The sequence below is a fragment of the Anolis sagrei genome, chromosome 11 (assembly GCF_037176765.1).
Source record: "Anolis sagrei isolate rAnoSag1 chromosome 11, rAnoSag1.mat, whole genome shotgun sequence".
NCBI classification, from domain to species: domain Eukaryota; kingdom Metazoa; phylum Chordata; class Lepidosauria; order Squamata; family Dactyloidae; genus Anolis; species Anolis sagrei.
In genome coordinates this window covers 1342995-1363962 of record NC_090031.1, presented here as the reverse complement: position 1 = coordinate 1363962, position 20968 = coordinate 1342995, and the positions used below count along the sequence as shown (strand labels likewise).

The window sequence follows — 20968 nt, the reverse complement described above, 5'->3', positions numbered from 1 at the left end:
TCTGTTATTCATGGGGGTTCTATGTAAGTAGTTTGGCCCAATTCTATTGTTGGTGAGGTTCAGAATGATCTTTGATTATAGGTGAACTATAAATCCCTGCAACTACAACTCCCAAATGTCAAGGTCTATTTTCCCCCCAGTGTTCACATTTGGGCATATGGAATATTTGTGCCAAGTTTGGTCCTGATCCATCATTGTTTGAGTCCACAGTGCTCTCTGGATTTAGGTGAACTACAATTCCAAAACTCAAGGCCAATGCCCACCCAACCCTTCCAGTAATTTTCTGCTGGTCATGGAGTCCATCATTGTTTGAGTCCATAGTGCTCTCTCGGTGTAAGTGAACTACAACTCCCAAACTCAAGGTCAATGCCCACCCAGCCCTTCCAGTAATTTTCTGTTGGTCATGGAGTCCATCACTGTTTGAGTCCATAGTGCTCTCTGGGTGTAAGTGAACTACAACTCCCAAACTCAAGGTCAATGCCCACCCAACCCTTCCAGTAATTTTCTGCTGGTCATGGAGTCCATCATTGTTTGAGTCCATAGTGCTCTCTCGGTGTAAGTGAACTACAACTCCCAAACTCAAGGTCAATGCCCACCCAGCCCTTCCAGTAATTTTCTGTTGGTCATGGAGTCCATCACTGTTTGAGTCCATAGTGCTCTCTGGGTGTAGGTGAACTACAACTCCAAAACCCAAGGCCAGTGCACACCCAGCCCTTCCAGTAATTTTCTGTTGGTCATGGAGTCCATCACTGTTTGAGTCCATAGTGCTCTCTGGGTGTAGGTGAACTACAACTCCAAAACTCAAGGCCAGTGCACACCCAGCCCTTCCAGTAATTTTCTGTTGGTCATGGAGTCCATCACTGTTTGAGTCCATAGTGCTCTCTGGGTGTAGGTGAACTACAACTCCAAAACTCAAGGCCAGTGCACACCCAATATTTCCAGTAATTTTCTGTTGGTCATGGAGTCCATCACTGTTTGAGTCCATAGTGCTCTCTCGGTGTAGGTGAACTACAACTCAAAAACCCAAGGTCAATGCCCCTCAAACCCTTCCAGTATTTTCTGTTGGAGGTTATGTGTGGGAAGTTTGGTTAAATACTATTATTGGTGGAGTTCAGAATGATCTTTGAATAAAGGAGAACTACAAATCCCAGCAACTACACCTTCCAAATGATAAAATCAATCTCTCCCTCAACCCCACCAGTATCGGGTATTTGTGCCCAATTTGGTCCAGTGAATGAAAATACATTCTGCATATCAGATATTTACATTATGATTCATAACAGGAACAAAATTACAGATATGAAGTAGCAGCGGAAAAGATTTTATGGCTGGGGGTCACCACAATATTAGGAACTGTATTAAGGGGTCACGGCATTAAGGTTGAGAAACACTGCATTGAAGGTAAAAATTCCCCTCAATGTACAGCAACGCAGACCTGTTCCACGCGAGTATTTTAAGCCACTGCAAACCCACACCCACCTCTTTGCCTGTCAGCATTTCAGGCATTTAATGCCCTGATTGGAGCACCCAAGGAGATCTGCCGGCTTTATTTAGCCACCTACGGAACAGCGCACTTCCGCCATCACTAAGAGGCTAAGGCCACAAACGCCATCCCACAAAGGACGCCAATGTCGCACCCCAGGCTTGCAGCCACAGATGACCACAGCACCACACCAAAATTGGATTTTGGATTCGGGTTTAAACAGGCGTGCTTTTAATCCATGGTTTAATTAGCATTTTTAATATTTTAATGCATTGCTGATTGTTTGCTTTGTTTGTTTACAACATTGATATGCCGCCCTTCTCACCCTGAAGGGGACTCAGAGTGGCTTACAAGTAAAAAGTAAATACGGATGGAACAAATCAAGAACTTTGGTCCAAAAGCAAGGCGCTGGATGCTGGAGCTGATGAACAACTGCACTGCATCCTGTCAGATCCCCAAAATCTGGAGGAAAGCAAGAGTCATCGCCATCTTGAAGCCAGGCAAAGACCGTAATGACCCAAAAAGCTACAGACCAATCTCCCTGCTGTGCCACCTCTACAAAGTTCTGGAGAGACTTATTTTGCATACAATTATGGAAAAAATAGACCCATGTCTGATTCCACAGCAAGCCGGCTTCAGGAAAGGCAAAAGCTGCACATTGCAAGTGCTGAACCTGACTCAGCGCATAGAAGATGGCTTTGAAAGGCAGCAGATCACAGGAGCTGTCTTCATAGACCTGTCAGCGGCTTATGAGACTGTGAACCACCGCTGCCTCCTCCTGAGAAAAATGTATAATCTCACAAAGGACGACCACCTCACCCGCCTCATAGGAAACCTGCGACAAAACAGGAGCTTTTTTGTTGAGTTCCAGGGCCAGAGAAGCAGATGGCGGAAACAGAAGAACGGCCTGCCTCAGGGGAGCGTGCTTGCTCCATCCATGTTCAACATCTACACAAATGACCAGCCACTGCCAGAAGGGACAGGGAGCTTCATCTATGCTGATGATCGTGCCATCACCGCTCAAGCAGGGAGCTTTGAGATGGTTGAACAGAAGCTCTCCGAAGCTCTAGGTGCTCTTACTTCCTATGACAGGGAAAACCAGCTGATCCCTAACCCTTCTAAAACACAGACATGTGCTTTTCACCTTCAGAACAGACAAGCATCCCGAGCTCTGAGGATTCTTACCTGGGAAGGAATCCCACGGGAGAACTGCAGCGCACCCAAATACCTGGGAGTCACTCTGGACCGTTCTCTGACCTACAAGGAGCACTGTCTGAACATCAAGCAAAAAGTAGGTGCTAGAAACAATATCATACAAAAGCTGACTGGCACAACCTGGGGATCACAACCAGACACAGTGAAGACATCTGCCCTTGCGCTTGGCTACTCTGCTGCTGAGTCTGCATGCCCAGTGTGGAACACATCTCACCACGCTCAAACAGTGGATGTGGCTCATAATGAGACATGCCGCATTATCATGGGGTGTCCCAGTGATTCCAGCCATGAAAGCCTTCGACAATACATTTTCACATAAAATATATTTAAAAAGCAGCAATGGAGAAAGGAGAGGAATAATCCAAAACAGGTTTAGCAATAGGTGATAACTGAACAGGATTGCAGATGTCTCGTGAAAATCCATGCGTAACTTAGTCCAGGAATAGCCAAACTGACAAGTACAGCACAAATCCACAAGCAAAAGGGATCCTTAGCAAAGCTTGAGCAAGAATCATCAAACAAGAATATAGAAACCTTCCAGGATACTTGACACCAAAAACAGGACTTGACTTGGCACAAGGACCCAGGCTAAGGTTCTCACAACTCCAACCTTACCTGAACTAATTTTAAGGTAAACAACGGGCTGTTAATTACTTACTTACTTACTTAGGCGATCCCTCGTTGGACGAGTAAGATGGTCTTCCTTGATGACTATTTTTGTGGGTCTGTAGGTGGCTGTGGAGCCCTCTTCTTGACCTGCATCTTCTCCCACAGTGAGGGCATTGGTTTCCAGGTGGAAAGGGGTCCCGGTCAGGGTTGGCTTGACGCGCCTTCCTCTGGGCACGTTTCTCTCTTTCGCCCTCCACTCGTGCCTCCTCGAATTCTGCAGCACTGCTGGTCACAGCTGACTTCCAGCTGGAGCGCTCAAGGGCCAGGGCTTCCCAGTTCTCAGTGTCTATGCCAGAGTTTTTAAGGTTGGCTTTGAGGCCATCTTTCAATCTCTTTTCCTGCCCACCAACGTTCCGTTTTCCGTTCTTAAGTTCGGAGTAGAGCAACTGCTTTGGGAGACGGTGGTCGGGCATCCAGACAACATGGAGTTGATGGCGGAGGACCATCGCTTCAATGCTGGTGGTCTTTACTTCTTCTAGCAAGCTGACACTTATCTGCCTGCCTTCCCAAGAGATTTGCAGGATTTTCCTGAGGCAGCGCTGATGGAATCGTTCCAGGAGCTGGATGTGACTTCTGTAGACAGTCCACGTTTCGTAGGCATATAGCAGGGTTGGGAGGACAACGGCTTTGTAGACAAGCCCCTTGGTATCCCTACGGATGTCCCGGTCCTCAAACACTCTCTGCTTCATTTGGGAAAATGCTGCACTTGCAGAGCTCAGGCGGTGTTGTATTTCGGTGTCGATGTTGACTTTGGTGGAGAGGGGGCTGCCAAGGGAGAGGAAATGGTCCACATTTTCTAATGTTACACCATTAAGTTGTATCTCTGGCATTGGAGAGGGGTTGGCTGGTGCCTGCTGGAAAAGCACCTTGGTTTTTTCAATGTTCAATGACAGGCCGAGCTTCTCGTATGCTTCTGCAAAGGTGTTTAGAGTGGCTTGTAGATCTTCTTCTGAATGCGCACAGACGAACTAATTTTAAGGTAAACAACGGGCTGTTAATAAGCAGTCATGAAGTCATGGCGTTTCCCATGAATTCTCTCAATCTCTTTCCCACGTAATCCAAACTAGAGCTGATGTGGTCTATCCACAATCTCTTTCCCATGTAATCCAAACTAGAGCTGATGTGGTCTATCCACAATCTCTTTCCCATGTAATCCAAACTAGAGCTGATGTGGTCTATCCACAATCTCTTTCCCATGTAATCCAAACTAGAGCTGATGTGGTCTATCCACAATCTCTTTCCCACGTAATCCAAACTAGAGCTGATGTGGTCTATCCAATGCAATTTTCTGAATCAGCACCCCAAATATCCAAATTGAATAAAGTTGACGAAAAACTGATGCATACCCTTTGGGTACTAATGTTGGAGAGTGGTCCCTGGTCAAAGAAAAGTTGGGAACCACTGTGCTAGATAGACTTGGAGGCCCCTTCAATTTCCCCTATTCTGTCTGCAACTTTCCTTGTTTGGCTTGACTGCACAATTAAATACAGTAATGAAGACGGGGGAAGTCCTTCCCTCTGCCAAGAAGAACCCGTTCAACACCAGCCCACCAACGGTGCATCACTTATTGACGGCAACGACAGGAGTCCCTGCACCAGCCACTGGGAACAGCTCCTCATTTATTCATGCCATTTGCGACTTGCCTTTCAACAAATTCTCTCCCAGGAGGTTTTACGGCCGATATTAACTTCCTTCTGCATCACATTTTTTTAATTAAATATAAGGCAGCTTTTCAGTAACCAACCAGATACAGAGGACTGCGAACCGCCCCGAGTCCGGCCGCGAACCGCCCCGAGACGCCTACGGGCTGAGAGGGCTGTAATTGAACCAAACGTGGCACACGGTACTCCCATGACCAACAGAAAACACTAGAAGGGTTTGGTAGGCACTGACCTTGAGTTTAGGAGTTGTAGTTTACCTACATCCAGAGAGCACTGTGGACTCAAACAATGATGGATCTGGACCAAACTCTACACAAATACTCAATATGCCCAAATGTGAACACAGATGGAGTTTGGAGGAAATAGACCTTGACTTTTGGGAGTTGTGGTTACTGGGATTTATAGTTCACCTACAATCAAAGAGCATTCTGAACTCCACCAATGATGGAATGGAACCAAACGTGGCACAGAGGACACACATGACCAACGGAAAACACTAGAAGGGTTTGGTAGGCATTGACCTTGAGTTTGGGAGTTGTAGTTCACCTACATCCAGAGAGCACTGTGGATTCAAACAATGGTGGATCTGGACCTAACTTGGCACGAATATTCCATATGCCCAAATGTGAACACAGATGGAGTTTGGAGGAAATAGACCTTGACTTTTGGGAGTTGTGGTTACTGGGATTTATAGTTCACCTACAATCAAAGAGCATTCTGAACTCCACCAATGATGGAATGGAACCAAACGTGGCACAGAGGACACACATGACCAACGGAAAACACTAGAAGGGTTTGGTAGGCATTGACCTTGAGTTTGGGAGTTGTAGTTCACCTACATCCAGAGAGCACTGTGGATTCAAACAATGGTGGATCTGGACCTAACTTGGCACGAATATTCCATATGCCCAAATATGAACACAGATGGAGTTTGGGGGAAATAGACCTTGACATTTGGGAGTTGTAGTTACTGGGATCTGTAGTTCACCTACAATCAAAGAGCATTCTGAACTCCACCAATGATCATAGAATCATAGAATCAACGAGTTGGAAGAGACCTCATGGGCCATCCAGTCCAACCCCCTGCCAAGAAGCAGGAATATTGCATTGGGGAGTTGTAGTTACTGGGATTTGTAGTTCACCTACAATCAAGAAGCATTCTGAACCCTACCAATGACAGAATTGGGGCAAACTTTCCACACAGAAACCCCATGACAAAGAGAAAATACTTAAGGCCACCCAGTCCGAGTCCCTTCACCAGGGCAAGAAAACGTAAACAAAGCCCTCCTGACAAAGAGCCATCCAGCCATAGATATAGATAGATATAAATGATTCACACACAGAGAGAGATATAGTATCCTAGATTTGAAAGGGACCCCTAAAGAAGGACATTGATATGTTGCATGTTCCAGGGTGAGCAAACCAGACACTCTCCACATCAACACTGACAAAGAAACAGCAAGAAATACTGTTTACCCACAAGCAGAAAGACATTACAAATATTAGAAACCCACACTTTCTCAATACTTTATTTTCCAGATCACCAGACTGGGCCACAGCAACGCCTGGCAGGGGACGGCTAGTAACAAAAATAAATAATAACATGATCAAATGTCGGTGCCGGCCAGCAAGAAATGTTTCCTAACGCCAAACACATGTGAACTCGATAGCAATGCCATGACTAGAAGTTTTTCAAAGGTATCCATGAAGTTGAGGAACTCTCCCCTGCCTCCCCTTTCATCCTGCCAAAAAGCCATTAAGGTTTGAGTGCATGAAGACATTTTTGGTCGTGAGCACACGCTGCAATTGGACGCTTCACGACTGGAGGCGGGTACAAACCTCTTGTTTTTACAATGAGACCTTCCTTTGTCCAAATATACTTTCCAGACAGAACACAATTCTATCCAAGTCAGGCAGCTTTACCTTTCCTCCTAATGACCGGCTGCCTCTCTCTGTCTATCCGCCACTCCGTCCATACAAAAAAAGGCACTCCATCTTGCCCTTTGGATCCCTCTTAAACCAGAGATGTGGGCAAAACGTCAGGAGAGAATGCTTCCGGAACATGGCCAGGCAGCCCGGAAAACTCACAACAACCTATCAGACTCCCTGATTTAATAAATAACGATACAAATGAAGTGAAAATAAAAATAAAATAAATAAAAATAAAAATGGCGGGTAGTTTCAGCTATATATTTTGTTTTAAAATACGTCAACAAGCAGAAAGGTATTTGGAGAGGGACAAATGGCTATTTAGAGAGCAAAGCAACAAGGAAGGCCGTTCCTGCTCTGCTTTCGATGCCGATACGTCCTTCTTTGGCACATCTCTCAGTTTGCTTTCTGTGGTGTTTGGGGCTCAAACCACCGCCTTTCCCTTGCGCTTGGTTTCTGCACCAAGTGATTCCACATCTCTGTGCTTCATCCGTTTGATCCCACACCTTGTGTGATTGTGGAGCAGAATACACAACTCTGCATCTGTATGCTTGTCCACTACGCCCTGCCTCACCTACAGAGAAGGAATTGTTGGAGGCTACACACAATGCCGTCGCTGTTGCCCGTTTTTGGTCAAAAGATATTTAGCCGCCGGCACACTTATTTTTATCAGTTTTATACTAATTTATGCAATGCGTTGGATACGAAATAAATAAATCCGTTTGCTTTCTGTGAAGAGGGTGATGCTGGGACTGGGAACAGGCCTGTTTTGCATGAGCTCAATGGAATTTCGTGCTTTCTCCCTTGGCCTAATAAAAGGCATTAGTCCAATGTGGACTTTGGAACTTGTTTGTGTGTGTGTGTGTGTGTGTGACTGGCAACTCTGAGCTCACCTTTGCCTTGTTGTTACGGGCCTTGGAAGAATTCGCATTTGCATGTTTGCAAACAGCTAGGTTGGCAGGAGCTGGGGCTAACAGCAGGAGCTCACCCCACTCCCTGGATTCAAACCACCGACCTTTCAGTCAGCAAGTTCAGCAGCTCAGTAGTTTAACCCGCTGCGTTTCCAGGGGGCCCGTATTGCGAGGCTTCCCAAAATTCTTGCTGGGCCACCAGTTTGAAGACGTACTAGTCCGAAAAGATACCTTTGCAACTGAGGATGAGCACAGTTGAGTCCTGGACCCAGTCCACATTGTCCATCCTTTTTGCCTCTGAGCATCTGCAAAATACCTTTTTTCTTCCCCAAAGAGCTGTCACAAATCCAGATGTTGGGGATAGCATGCTTCCAAGTCGGAGGCCAAGACATGATTGGAAAATTCTATATTGAGAATCGGATCCTGAGCGATAGGGAGGAATAGCCGGAACAAAAATATTTGGCTGGGGATGCCTGGATCTGGATCTATGTTCAAAAAACATTGCCGCTCGTCATGGATGACTTACAGAAGGAAGACTATTTTAAAACCACAGTGGGAGATAATTGGTGGCATGCTTATATATACTCATAAACAAAGGAGCCCCAATGGCTGAGCTGCTTAACTTGCTGACTGAAAGGTCAGTGGTTTGAATCTGGGAAGCAGGGTGAGTTCCCACTGTTAGGCCCAGCTCCTGCCAACCTAGCAGTTTGAAAACATGCATATTTATTTATTTATTTATCTATCTATTTATTTATTTACTATATTTATATACCGTCCCTGTCAGCCTGCAGGTCTACAATTCGTGCCAAGACCATAATATATAATTTCAACACAATCAAAACAATAACAAAATCAATAAAAACATGAACATTAACATCTCCCATTAAAAACATTGTCCAATCACATCATCCAACCATTCCATTTTCCTATGTCTATCACACTGTACTTGGAAACGCCTGCTCAAAGAGCCAAGTCTTGACTCTCTTTCGAAGGGAGGGGGCCGATCTGATGTCCTTAGAGAGGGCGTTCCATATCCGAGGGGCCACCACTGAGAAGGCCCTGTCTCTCGTTCCCACCAGCTGTAATTGTGACAATGGTGGGACCGAGAGCAGGGCCTCCCCAAACGATCTTAAAGTCCTGGAGGGTTTATAAGGGGGGATGCGTTCGGCAAATGTGAGTAAATCAATAGGTACTGCGTAGATGGGAAGGTAATGGTGCTCAATGCAATCATGCCAGTGTTTACGGACAACGCCGGTTCTTCGACTTAGAAATGGACATTAGATTCACCCCCAAAATCAGGCTTGAATAGACTTTATGTCAAGACAAAAACCTTTACCTTTGCTTATAAACAAAAATAAATGCAAACCTGACTTTTTCTGCAGTAATGAGTGTCCAGGTAACAGGTAATAATAATAATAATCTTTATTTATACCCTGCCACCATCTCCCCAGATGTTCAACATCTACACAAATGACCAGCCACTGCCAGAAGGGACAGAGAGTTTCATCTATGCTGATGATCGTGCCATTACCGCTCAAGCAGGGAGCTTTGAGATGGTTGAACAGAAGCTCTCCAAAGCTGTAGGTGCTCTTACTGCCTATTACAGGGAAAATCAGCTGATCCCTAATCCATCTAAGACACAGACATGTGCTTTTCACTTCAAGAACAGACAAGCATCCTGAGCTCTGAGGATTATTACCTGGGAAGGAATCCCACTGGAGCATTGCAGCGCACCCAATTCCCTGGGAGGAGTCACTCTGGACCATGCTCTGACCTACAAGAAGCACTGCCTGAACATCAAGCAAAAAGTGGGTGCTAGAAACAATATCATACGAAAGCTGACTGGCACAACCTGGGGATCACAAACAGACAGAGTGAAGACATCTGCCCTTGCGCTGTGCTACTCTGCTGCTAAGTATGCATGCCCAGTGTGGAACACATCTCACCACGCTAAAACCGTGGATGTGGCACTTAATGAGACATGCCGCATTATCACGGGGTGCCTGAGCCCTACCCCACGGGAGAAACTACACTGTTTAGCCGGTATTGAACCACCTGACATCCGCCAGGAAGTAGCAGCCAATAGTGAAAGGACCAAGGCAGAGACATCTCCAGCTCATCCCCTGTTTGGGTATCGGACAGCACGTCAACGACTTAAACCAAGAAATAGTTTTCTAAGATCGACATCAGCAAGCGAGAGTCCAAAAGTGGCAGGCTCAAACCCAGAACCTCAATCCATGGCTGATACCCAATGAGAGACTCCCCCCTGGGCACACAGAAAACGGGGCCACTTGGAAGGCGCTGAACAGACTGCGCTCGGGCACCACGAGATGCAGAGCCAACCTCAAGAAATGGGGCCACAAAGTGGAATCCACGACATGTGAGTGCGGAGAAGAGCAAACTACAGACCACCTCCTACAATTCACCCTGAGCCCTGCTACATGCACAAGGGAGGACCTTCTTAAAGTAACACTAGAGGCACTCCAAGTGGCCAGATACTGGTCAAAGGACATTTAAGCAACTACCAAGCTTGCAAACTGTTTTGTTTGTTTGTTTGTTTAAAAAATGCAACACAACTGTTTGGTTTGCTCCTGACACGATAAATATATTGAGTTGTGCCACTTGTAAACCGCCCTGAGTCACCCTCAAGCTGAGAATGGCGAAATATAAATATAGTAAATAATAAATAAATAAATAAATAAATTTGATTGTCTGCAAGTCGCAGCCAGCATTGCCCATGCTGAGGAATGTTGGGAGTTGTAGTTCAAAAATATCTGGGTCAGGAGGGAGGAGGATGTTCTAATTTCACCGGGGAGGGAGTTCCATAGCCGAGAAGCCACCACCGAGAAGGCCCTGTCTCTCATCCCTGCGAAGGCTTGCAGGGCCTCCTCGGACTACCTTAACCTCCGAACTAGAAAGCGTTGACCAATTAACTCATCCAGAGAGCTAACTATTAATCAGAATTAAACTCTGCCAGGGTTTTTTCAAGAGTCCAAAGACAATTCTGGCTGTTGTCTGCAGTTCCAAGAGAGACACAGCCTTAAAAAGTCTTCAGCCAATGGGATTTTGGCCTGCATCAATAGGAAAATAGTGTCTAGATCTAAGGAAGTAATGCTCCCCATGCTCTATTCTGCTTTGGTTAGACCACTTTACCTGGAATAGTGTGTCCAATTCTGGGCACCACAATTCAAGAGAGATATTGACAAGCTGGAATGTGTCCAGAGGAGGGCGACTCAAATGATCAAGGGTCTGGAGAACAAGCCCTATGAGGAGCGGCTTAAGGAGCTGGGCATGTTTAGCCTGAAGAAGAGAAGGCTGAGAGGAGACATGATGAGGGCCATGGATCAAGATGTGAGAGGAAGCCACAGGGAGGAGGAGGGAGCAAGCTTGTTTTCTGCTTCCTTGGAGACTAGGACGCAATGGAACAACGGCTTCAAACTACATCTGAACATTAGGAAGAACTTCCTGACTGTGAGAGCCGTTCAGCAGTGGAACTCTCTGCCCCGGAGTGTGGTGGAGGCTCCTTCTTTGGAAGCTTTTAAGCAGAGGCTGGATGGCCATCTGTCAGGGGTGCTTTGAATGCAATATTGCTGCTTCTTGGCAGAATGGGGTTGGACTGGATGATGGCCCAGGAGGTCTCTTCCAACTCTAGGATTCTATGATTCTAAGTCAGGGAAAGGTCACCCATTTCCCATCTCATTCATTCTACGCCGCACCCCTCATGAGACCTTTTCCATCCACGTTCCTCCTCTTCCCCGTCTCTATTCTTTCCCATCGTCTACTTAAAATCTGGAATCTAATGATTAACCACAATGCGAGGATTGCAAATCCAGAAAGAGAAGGGATGCAAAACCAAAGCATGCACATTTTGCAATGTAGAGCTGCAGAAAGCGCTGCCACCAAATTTGCACAGCACACCACCACCAGGAAGTGCCGAAGCTTCATTTTTGGGGAAATCAGGTCAGCCGGAGAGACAATACGATGCGCCATGCCAGCAGCGGCGGCACAGAAGCTGAATTCCGATAGCTTTGGGGGGGGGGGGGTGCAGCAAGATATCTTCCCCCCCCCCCCAATTCAATACTTCCCTCTCGTTTGAGCAGAGAGAGCTTTTGAAGGTAACCAGATCCCTTTCGGGGAGAGAGCGCCATTCTTCTGCCCTTCATTATCCTCGCTGGAAAGAACAATGTGACAAACGCACATCCTGGCCAAAAAGGGACACACCTGAACCCAGCTGTGCACAAAGCATCGGGCAATGCGCTGCCGTCGCAGCTGGAAGTTGTCGCTGCTTCACAAAGACAGACCTAACCTCGTCCTTCAGCGGCAGAAGCATCGGCCTCGGTTCCCCACCCGCTAAAAGCGTGCACATATGCGCAAGGACGGTGCAAATCTACAAAACCACCACCACCCTAGAAAATCACATGCATAAACGGAATGCAAATGCTCTATGTACACTTATATTATCCAAGATCAGTGTTTCTCATCCTTCCTAATGTCACAACCCCTTGATACAGTTTCTCATGTTGTGTTGACCCCCAACCATCACATTATTTCCATTCCTACTGTAATTTTGCTACTGTTACGAATCGTAGTGTAAATATCGAATCTGCAGGATGTATTTTCATTCACTGGACCAAATTGGACACAAATACCCTATATGCCCCAGTTTGAATACTGTTGAGGTTGGAGAGGGGGGTTGATTTTGTCATTTGGGAGTTGTAGTTGCTGGGATTTATAGTTCACCTACAATCAAAGAGCATTCTGAACTCCAGCAACAATTGAATCAAACCAAACTTGACATACAGGACTTCCATGACCAACAGAAAATACTGGAAGGGTTTGGAGGACATTGACCTTGAGTTTGGGAGTTGTGGTTCACCTACACCAAGAGCACTGTGGACTCAAACAATGATGAACCCCATGACCAACAGAAAATGACTGGAAGGGTTGGGTGACCTTGAGTTTGGGAGTTGTAGTTCACCCACACCCAGAGAACACCGTGGACTCAAACAATTATGGACTCCATGACCTACAGAAAATTACTGGAAGGGTTGGGTGGGCACTGACCTTGAGTTTTGGAGTTGTAGTTCACCTACACCGAGAGAGCACTGTGGACTCACACAATGATGGACTCCATGACCTACAGAAAATTACTGGAAGGGTTGGGTGGGCATTGACCTTGAGTTTGGGAGTTGTGGTTCACCTACACTGAGAGAGCACCCTGGACTCAAACAATGATGGACTCAATGACCTACAGAAAATTACTGGAAGAGTTGGGTGGGCACTGACCCTGAGTTTTGGAGTTGTAGTTCGCCTACCTCCAGAGAACATTGTGGACTCATGATGGGTCTGTACATAACTTGGCACAAATACTCAATATGCCCAAGTATGGACTCTAGTGGAATTTGGGTGAAATAGACCTTAACATTTGGGAGTTGTAGTTACTGGGATTTATAGTTCAACTACAATCAAAGAGCATTCTGAACTCCACCAATAATGGAATTGAACCAAACTTGGCATACAGAACTCCCATGACCAACAGAAAATACTGGAAGGATCTGGTGGGCATTGACCTTGAGTTTTGGAGTTGTAGTTCACCTCCATCCAGCGACACTGTGGACTCAAACAATGATGGATCTGGACCAAATTTGGTACGGATACTCAATATGCCCAAATGTGAACACTGGTGGAGTTTAGGGGAAAACAGACCTTGACATTTGGGAGTTGTAGTTGCTGGGATTAATAGTTCACCTCCAATCAAAGACCCCTCTGAACCCAACCCACAATGGATCTGCACCAAACTTGGCACACTACCTACATGGCCAACATTGAATACTGGTGGGGTTGGGGGGGCTGTTTTTGAATTCTGGGAGTTGTAGTTCACCAGCACCAAAAAGGAGGGACAAGCAGAGAGATCTTCAGCTTTCTCTGCCAAAAGAGTTCCTAAGACCATCATAAATATGTGTTTTCAGATGATCTTTAGCAACCCCTCTTGTGACTTCCCAGGGGTCCCAACCCCAGGTTGAGAAACTCCTCATGTGCCATTCTGCTAAGGGGAAAATTACACAAAGGTATAACTTAAGCAAGTGGAAGGTATCTTTCAACCAACCGCACGTCAAAACTCACCAAAGCGGGCTTCTGCAGCCCAGCTAATGCTCGAGGAAGAATCTTGTGTTAGACAAAAGACGGCATGTAATCGCTCTCTGAAAAGTAAAAAAAAACTAATGGTAGCTATGTTGCTTTACTAGAAGGAATACAAAGCGATCAGTAGCCCAACTTCAGCAATCCACGCTTACTTCAAAAGATGGGGCAAGTGGAGAGATTGCTTTTCACGAGCTTGGTTTGGGAACTCTCACACTGCACCATTTATTTATGACTAGCTGTACCTGCCACACGTTGCTGTGGGCCAACCTTCCCTCCCTTTTTCTCTCCTTCTTTCTCTCTTTTTCTTTCCCTTCTTCCTTTTCTACCTGTTTCTTTTCTCGCTTCCTTTGCTCCTTTGGTACCATCCTTCCTTGTCTCTTTCCTTCCTTCCCTCCCTCTTTCTCTCTTTCGTTCCTTCTCTCCTTCCTTCCCTCTTTCACTTTTTTATTTCCTTCTCTCCTTCCTTCCTTCTCTACCTTTCTTTCTTTCCTTCTCTCCTTCTTTCCCTCATTCTCTCCTTCCTTCCTTCTCTCCCTCTTTCTCTCCTTCTCTATCCTTCTTTCTCTCCTTCCCTCATTTCCCTTCTTCTTTCCCTCTTTCCTTCCTTCTCTACCCTTCTTTCTTTCCTTCCTTCTCTCCTTTCCTCCTTCTTTCAATCTTTCTTTCCCTCCTTCTCTCCTTCCTTCCTTCTCTACCCTTTCTTTCCTTCCTTCTCTCCTTTCCTCCTCTTTTTCCTCTTTCTCTCCCTCCTTCTCTCATTCCTTCCTTCTCTACCCTTCTTTCTTTCCTTCCTTCCTTCTCTCCTTCTTTTCCTCTTTCTCTCATTCCTTCCTTCCTTCTCTCATTCCTTCCTTCTCTAGCCTTCTTTTTTTCCTTCCTTCCTTCTTTCCTTTCCTCCTTCTCTCCCTCTTTCCTTCCTTCTCTCCTTCTTTCCCTCCTTCTCTCATTCCTACCTTCCTTCTCTACCCTTCTTTTTTTCCTTCCTTCCTTCTTTCCTTTCCTCCTGCTCTCCCTCTTTCCTTCCTTCTCTACCCTTCTTTCTTTCTTCTCTCCTTCCCTCCTCCTTTCTTCTCTCCTTCCCTCCTTCCCTCCCTTCTCCTCTCCCTCCTTCTCTACTTCCTTCCTTCTCTACCCTTCTTTCTTTCCTTCCTTCTTCTTTCCCTCCTTCTCTCCTTCCTTCCCTCTTTCTGTGTATGTGTTTTGTGTGTATCTGCATGTGTTTGTGTATATATATATGGTTTTGCGCATGCATTGTAATGTCTTTTTTGTTTTGGGGCTTTTTAAGTCTCTTCCGCTGTGTTTTTCAGTGTTTTTATGAGTGATGGTCACTCAGAAAACAGGAATCCCAGACATGAAACAATCTGGGCTAGGGAACACCTCCCCACAAAGGTTTCCTGTAGGCAGGAAGAAGCCAGGCTTTTAAGCTGCAAGGCTTTTCAAAGGTTATGAAGGTAGGCAATGTATATGTATATGTGTATACAAGCCGTTCCCTGCCACGAGTTGCTGTGGCCCAGTCTGTGTGTTTTGTGTGTATATATATTTGTATATATATGTGTGGTTTTGTGCATGCGTTGTAATGTATTTTTTTGTTTTTTGGCTTTTTACATCCCTTCCGCTGTGTTTTTCAGTGTTTTTATGAGTGAGGGTCACTCGTTGGCCTGATATGTATATGGTGTCCAAATTTGGTGTCAATTTGTTCAGTGGTTTTTGGGTTATGCTAATCCCACAAACGAATAATACATTTTTATTTCTATAGATGATACAAGTGATCCATGTTAAAATCAGAGTTCAAGGGCATCCTGTCTCATTTGCTATGGAAGGCATGGTCAAACTTCAGCCCTCCCAGTGTTTTGGATTTCAATTCCCACAACGCGAGTATGCAGATGATCCCGACTGGCAGTGCAGAAGGAGCCTTGATCTCTCCCAATGTCTGGAATTGTGGGAGTTGAAGTCCTAAACACCTGGAGGGAGGGCTGAAGGTGGCCCATACCTGTACTATAGCCTCGGAAACGACTCAGGAACAACCCGTTCTATCCGGAGCATGGATCCCAGTCCCCGAAGCCTTGACCAGTGTTTACTGCAACGACTGGATCCAACTTCCACTGGTATTCCCATTCCTTGATTACTCAAATCCAACTCCCACTGCCTTCGTTTTCCCAGTTGGACAACCACTGCCTTGTATAATACAATATAATACTACTAATAATACAACCTCATTCTTACATGCAGGAAAAACACAATAAAGCACTCCCGAAGGATGGCCATCCAGTCTCTGCTCAAAAACTTCCAGAGAAGGCAACTCCCAGGAAGCAACGCATTCCAGCTCTTACCATCAGGAAATTCTTCCTCAAGTTGAGGCAAAAAATTCTCTTTTCCTGGGTTGTTGTAGGTTTTTTGGGGCTATATGGCCATGTTTTAGAGGCATTCTCTCCTGACGTTTCGCCTGTATCTATGGCAAGCATCCTCAGAGGTAGTGATACCTCATAGATACCTCTGCAGAGATGCAGGCGAAATGTCAGGAGAGAATGCTTCTAGAACATGGCCATATAGCCCCCAAAAACCTACAACAACCCAATGATTCCGGCCTTGAAAGCCTTCGACAATACATCTCTTTTCCTGATAGATACCTCTGAGGACGCTTGCCATAGATGCAGGCGAAACGTCAGGAGAGAATGCCTCTAGAACATGGCCATATAGCCCAAAAAAACCTACAACAACCCAGTGATTCCAGCCTTGAAAGCCTTCGACAATACATCTCTTTTCCGACAGTTTTCTTGAGTCAATTCAGTCCAGTTTAAGGGGGAATGTCCACTTAGACGACAAGATAATTGTACTTAAATGCTTTTAGTATTAGCTGCTTTGAGTCTCCTTATGGGGAGAAAAAGCAGGGTGTAAATAAACATAATAATAATAATAATAATAATAATAATAATAATAGGTTGGGTTGTTGTAGGTTTTTTCGGGCTATATGGCCATGGTCTAGAGGCATTCTCTCCTGACATTTCTCCTGCATCTATGGCTCTGCATCTACTACCTCTGAGGATGCTTGCCATAGATGCAGGCGAAACGTCAGGAGAGAATGCCTCTAGACCATGGCCATATAGCCCGAAAAAACCTATAACAACCCAGTGATTCCAGCCATGAAAGCCTTCAACAATATAATAATAGGTTCTTTTCTTTGGATATCGCTTACAATGAGCTTGCCTTACGTCTGGACAAAACTCGACTTTCCTGTAATTTGAGTCTAATTCAAATTGCCCTGTTTTCTTGGGCAGCGAAGGACACTTAATCTATAGAATGCAACAGACAGAAAGGGACACTTATCACCTTATCTATGTAATGCAATGGCTGTGTTTGAGAAGACTCAGTTAAGGCACATCCCTCTGGATTTCAGGCTTGGGTTCATACAACAACAACAACAACAACTTTCATAGCCTCAGCCATTTTCTGCCATGCAGAAATAATAATAAATTTTATTTATTATCCACCTCTCCTAACACATTAATATAATAATAATAATAATTATTATTATTATTATTATTATTATTAATACACAGAAATATAAATTGCATGCTGATACTTTTATGTCAAATCGCTTTGAGTCCTTGGAAATGCCCTCAGGACATTTCCTCTAGTGGACATTTCCTCTAGAAGGACATTTCCTTCTAGTTCCCTAGAATAAATATAATAATAATAATAATAATAATAATAATTCTATGCTAATGCTTTTATGTTTAGCCACTATGAGTCTCCTTTGGGGAAATAAAGCCAGGTGTAAATAAATATAACAACAACAACAATAAAAATAATAAAAATAATAATAATTACAGTATATTTTAAATGCATGCTGATGCTTTTATGTCCAGTCTCTTTTGAGTCCACTTTGGGGGAGATAAAGTGGGATATAAATAAATTTAAATATAATAATAACTATTATTATTATAAATTATAAATTATTATTGTTATAAATTATTATTTATAAATATTTATTGTTATAAATTATTATGTACAAATACTATTATAAATATTACTGTTACAAATTGTTATCATTATTATTATAAATATTATTGTTAGAAATATTGTTATACATTATTTACAAATATTATTATAAATATTAGTTACAAATTTTTATTATCATTATTATTATTATAAATATTATTGTTATAAATTATGAATATTATTATAATAATGAGGAGTTCCCTCTGCCTGTGTTGACTAATGGAGGGCTGGTGGCTGTTGCTATAATACATTATTATTATTATTATTATTATTATTATTATTATAAATATTGTTATAAATTATTATTTACAAATATTATTATAAATATTACTGTTACAAATTATTATTATAAATATTGGTTATAAATTATTTACAAATATTGTTATAAATATTACTGTTACAAATTATTATTATTATAAATATTGTTATAAATTATTATTTACAAATATTATTATAAATATTACTGTTACAAATTATTATTATCATTATTATTATTATAAATATTAGTTATAAATTATTTACAAATATTATTATAAATATTACTGTTACAAATTATTATTATTATTATAAATATTGTTATAAATTATTATTTACAAATATTATTATAAATATTACTGTTACAAATTATTATTATTGTAAATATTGTTAGAAATTATTATTTACAAATATTATTATAAATATTACTGTTACAAATTATTATTATTATAAATATTGTTATAAATTATTATTTACAAATATTATTATAAATATTACTGTTACAAATTGTTATCATTATTATTATAAATATTGTTAGAAATATTGTTATACATTATTTACAAATATTATTATAAATATTACTGTTACAAATTATTATTATCATTATTATTATTATCATTATTATTATAATTATTATTATTATAAATATTGTTAGAAATTATTATTTACAAATATTATTATAAACATTACTGTTACAAAGTATTCGTTATAAATATTTATTTTTATTATTACAAATTCTATAATAAATTATTTATTAATATAAACCCTATGATACATTATTACTGTTGTAAATATTGTTATTATAAATTCTATAACAAATTATAATAATAATAATAATAAATGCATTACTGTTATTAGTAATCCTATAATACATTATGGTTATGAATTATTATTATTATTTATAAATAATAATAATAATAATGAGGAGGAGGAGGAGGAGGGGTTCTCTCTCTGCCTGTGTGGACTACTAATGGGGGGCTGGTGGCGCCCCCTCCTCAACATGGCTTCAAGGACCTCCCTGAGGCCTCCTCCTCCTCCTTTCCCCTCAGGTGTAAGCTTGGGGCCCAGGCCCGCCCCTTCCCTCTCCTTCCCGGCCGGGCCCACCCTCACCGAGGGCTCCCCTTGGCTAGGCCTCTCCGCCTTCCCGAAGCGAGGGTCCCTTACCCGCTCCACCCCCAGCTCCAGCTCCAGCTGCAGCTCCGCCGGCGCCGTCCTCTCGGTCCCGCCTCTCCGAGCGCTCTGGCAGCAAAGCCGCAGACAGGCACCGCTCCGGGACCCACGTGACAGCGCCACGCGCTCCCATAGGCCACTCGCCCCTCCGTTGCCCAGCAACGCACAGCCCGCCCCCTCCTTGCCGCCTTCCCTTGCACCTGAGAGGAAAACCTTCTTCTCTTTTGGACGCCTCCTTCCTTACGCCGCCAGCGTAGCGCCCGCTGTCCTCTCTTACGCAAATGGCGGGAAGGCTCTTCTCTCTTCACGGATACCTCAAAGGGGGGGAGCTCACGCCGGGTGCGTAGCGGCACTTACGCAAAGTGCGTAGGGGTTCTCCTCTCAACTACCTGAAAGGGGGGAAGCTCACGCCGGGTGCGTAGTAGTCCTTCCTTACGCAAAGTTCGCAAAAGCAATCTTCACAGCTTAACGGGGTTGTACTTGGAGAGTGAATATGGGTAGCGGTCCGTACGCAAAGTGCGTAGGGGTTTTCCTCTGAACTACCTGAAAGGGGGGAAGCTCACGCCGGGTGCGTAGCGGCACTTACGCAAAGTTCGCAGAAACAATCTTCACAACTAAAGGGAAGTACTTGGAGGATGGATGCTCACGGAAGATGCGTAGCGGCCCCTACGCAAATCGCGTAAAGGCTCTTTTCTCTCCACCGTTACCTGAAAGTCGGATGCTCACGCCCAATGCGTTGTGGTCCTTACGCAAAGTGCGTAAGAACCCTTGTCTGTTTGGACCTGCATAGAGGTAGCCAGGCTGTTGTTACCTGGAAGCACCCTCTGTTGAATGATAACCAGGGTGAACATTGCAATTAGCAAGCTTGATTAACTTTGAGTAGCCCTCGCAGCTGCAAAGTCAATCAGGGAGGGTATCTGCATAGAGGTCGCCAGGCTGTTGTTGCTTGGAGGCACCCTCTGTGGAATGATGTCCTTGGAGAAAGAACCCTTGCCTGTTTGAAGCCAGTGTGAATGCGGCACTTTGCAAGCTTGATTATCATTGAGCAGCCTTGCAGCTGCAAAGTCAGTCAGTGATGGTCTCTGCATAGAGGTGGCCAGACTGTTGTTGCCAGGAGGCACCCTCTGTTGAATGATGACCTGGGTGAACGTTGCAATTAGCAAGCTTGATTAACTTTGAGTAGCCTTCGCAGCTGCAAAGTCAATCAGGGAGGGTATCTGCATAGAGGTTGCCAGGCTGTTGTTGCCTGAAGGCACTCTATTTGCAATGATGTCCTTGGAGAAAGAACACTTTCAGTTTGAAGCCAGTGTGAATGTTGCAGTTTGCAAGCTTGATTATCATTGAGCAGCCGAGCAGCTGCGTAGTCAGTCAGCGACGGTCTCTGCTTAGAGGTGGCCAGACTGTTGTTGCCTGGAGGCACCCTCTGTAGAATGATGACCAGGGTGAACATTGCAATTAGCAAGCTTGATTAACTTTGAGTAGCCTTCGCAGCTGCAAAGTCAATCAGGGAGGGTATCTGCATAGAGCTTCAGACT

At 44.0% G+C, this 20968-nt stretch overlaps 1 protein-coding gene across 8 annotated transcripts in view; it reads right to left on the bottom strand.

Moving 5' to 3' along the window:
- Positions 1–19496, bottom strand: part of STRBP (spermatid perinuclear RNA binding protein) — a 160742-nt gene extending 141246 nt beyond the window's left edge. For 6 of the 8 annotated variants that reach the window (XM_067471753.1, XM_067471750.1, XM_067471744.1 and 3 more), the window contains exons 1-2: positions 19428–19496; positions 13992–14068 (exon numbers count right to left, since the gene is read on the bottom strand). The gene's annotated coding sequence lies outside the window, so the exon portion shown is untranslated. The remainder of the gene's footprint in view (positions 1–13991; positions 14069–19427) is intronic. The other 2 variants (XM_067471745.1, XM_067471747.1) reach the window with 1 other exon arrangement.
- Positions 19497–20968: the final 1472 nt, after the last annotated feature.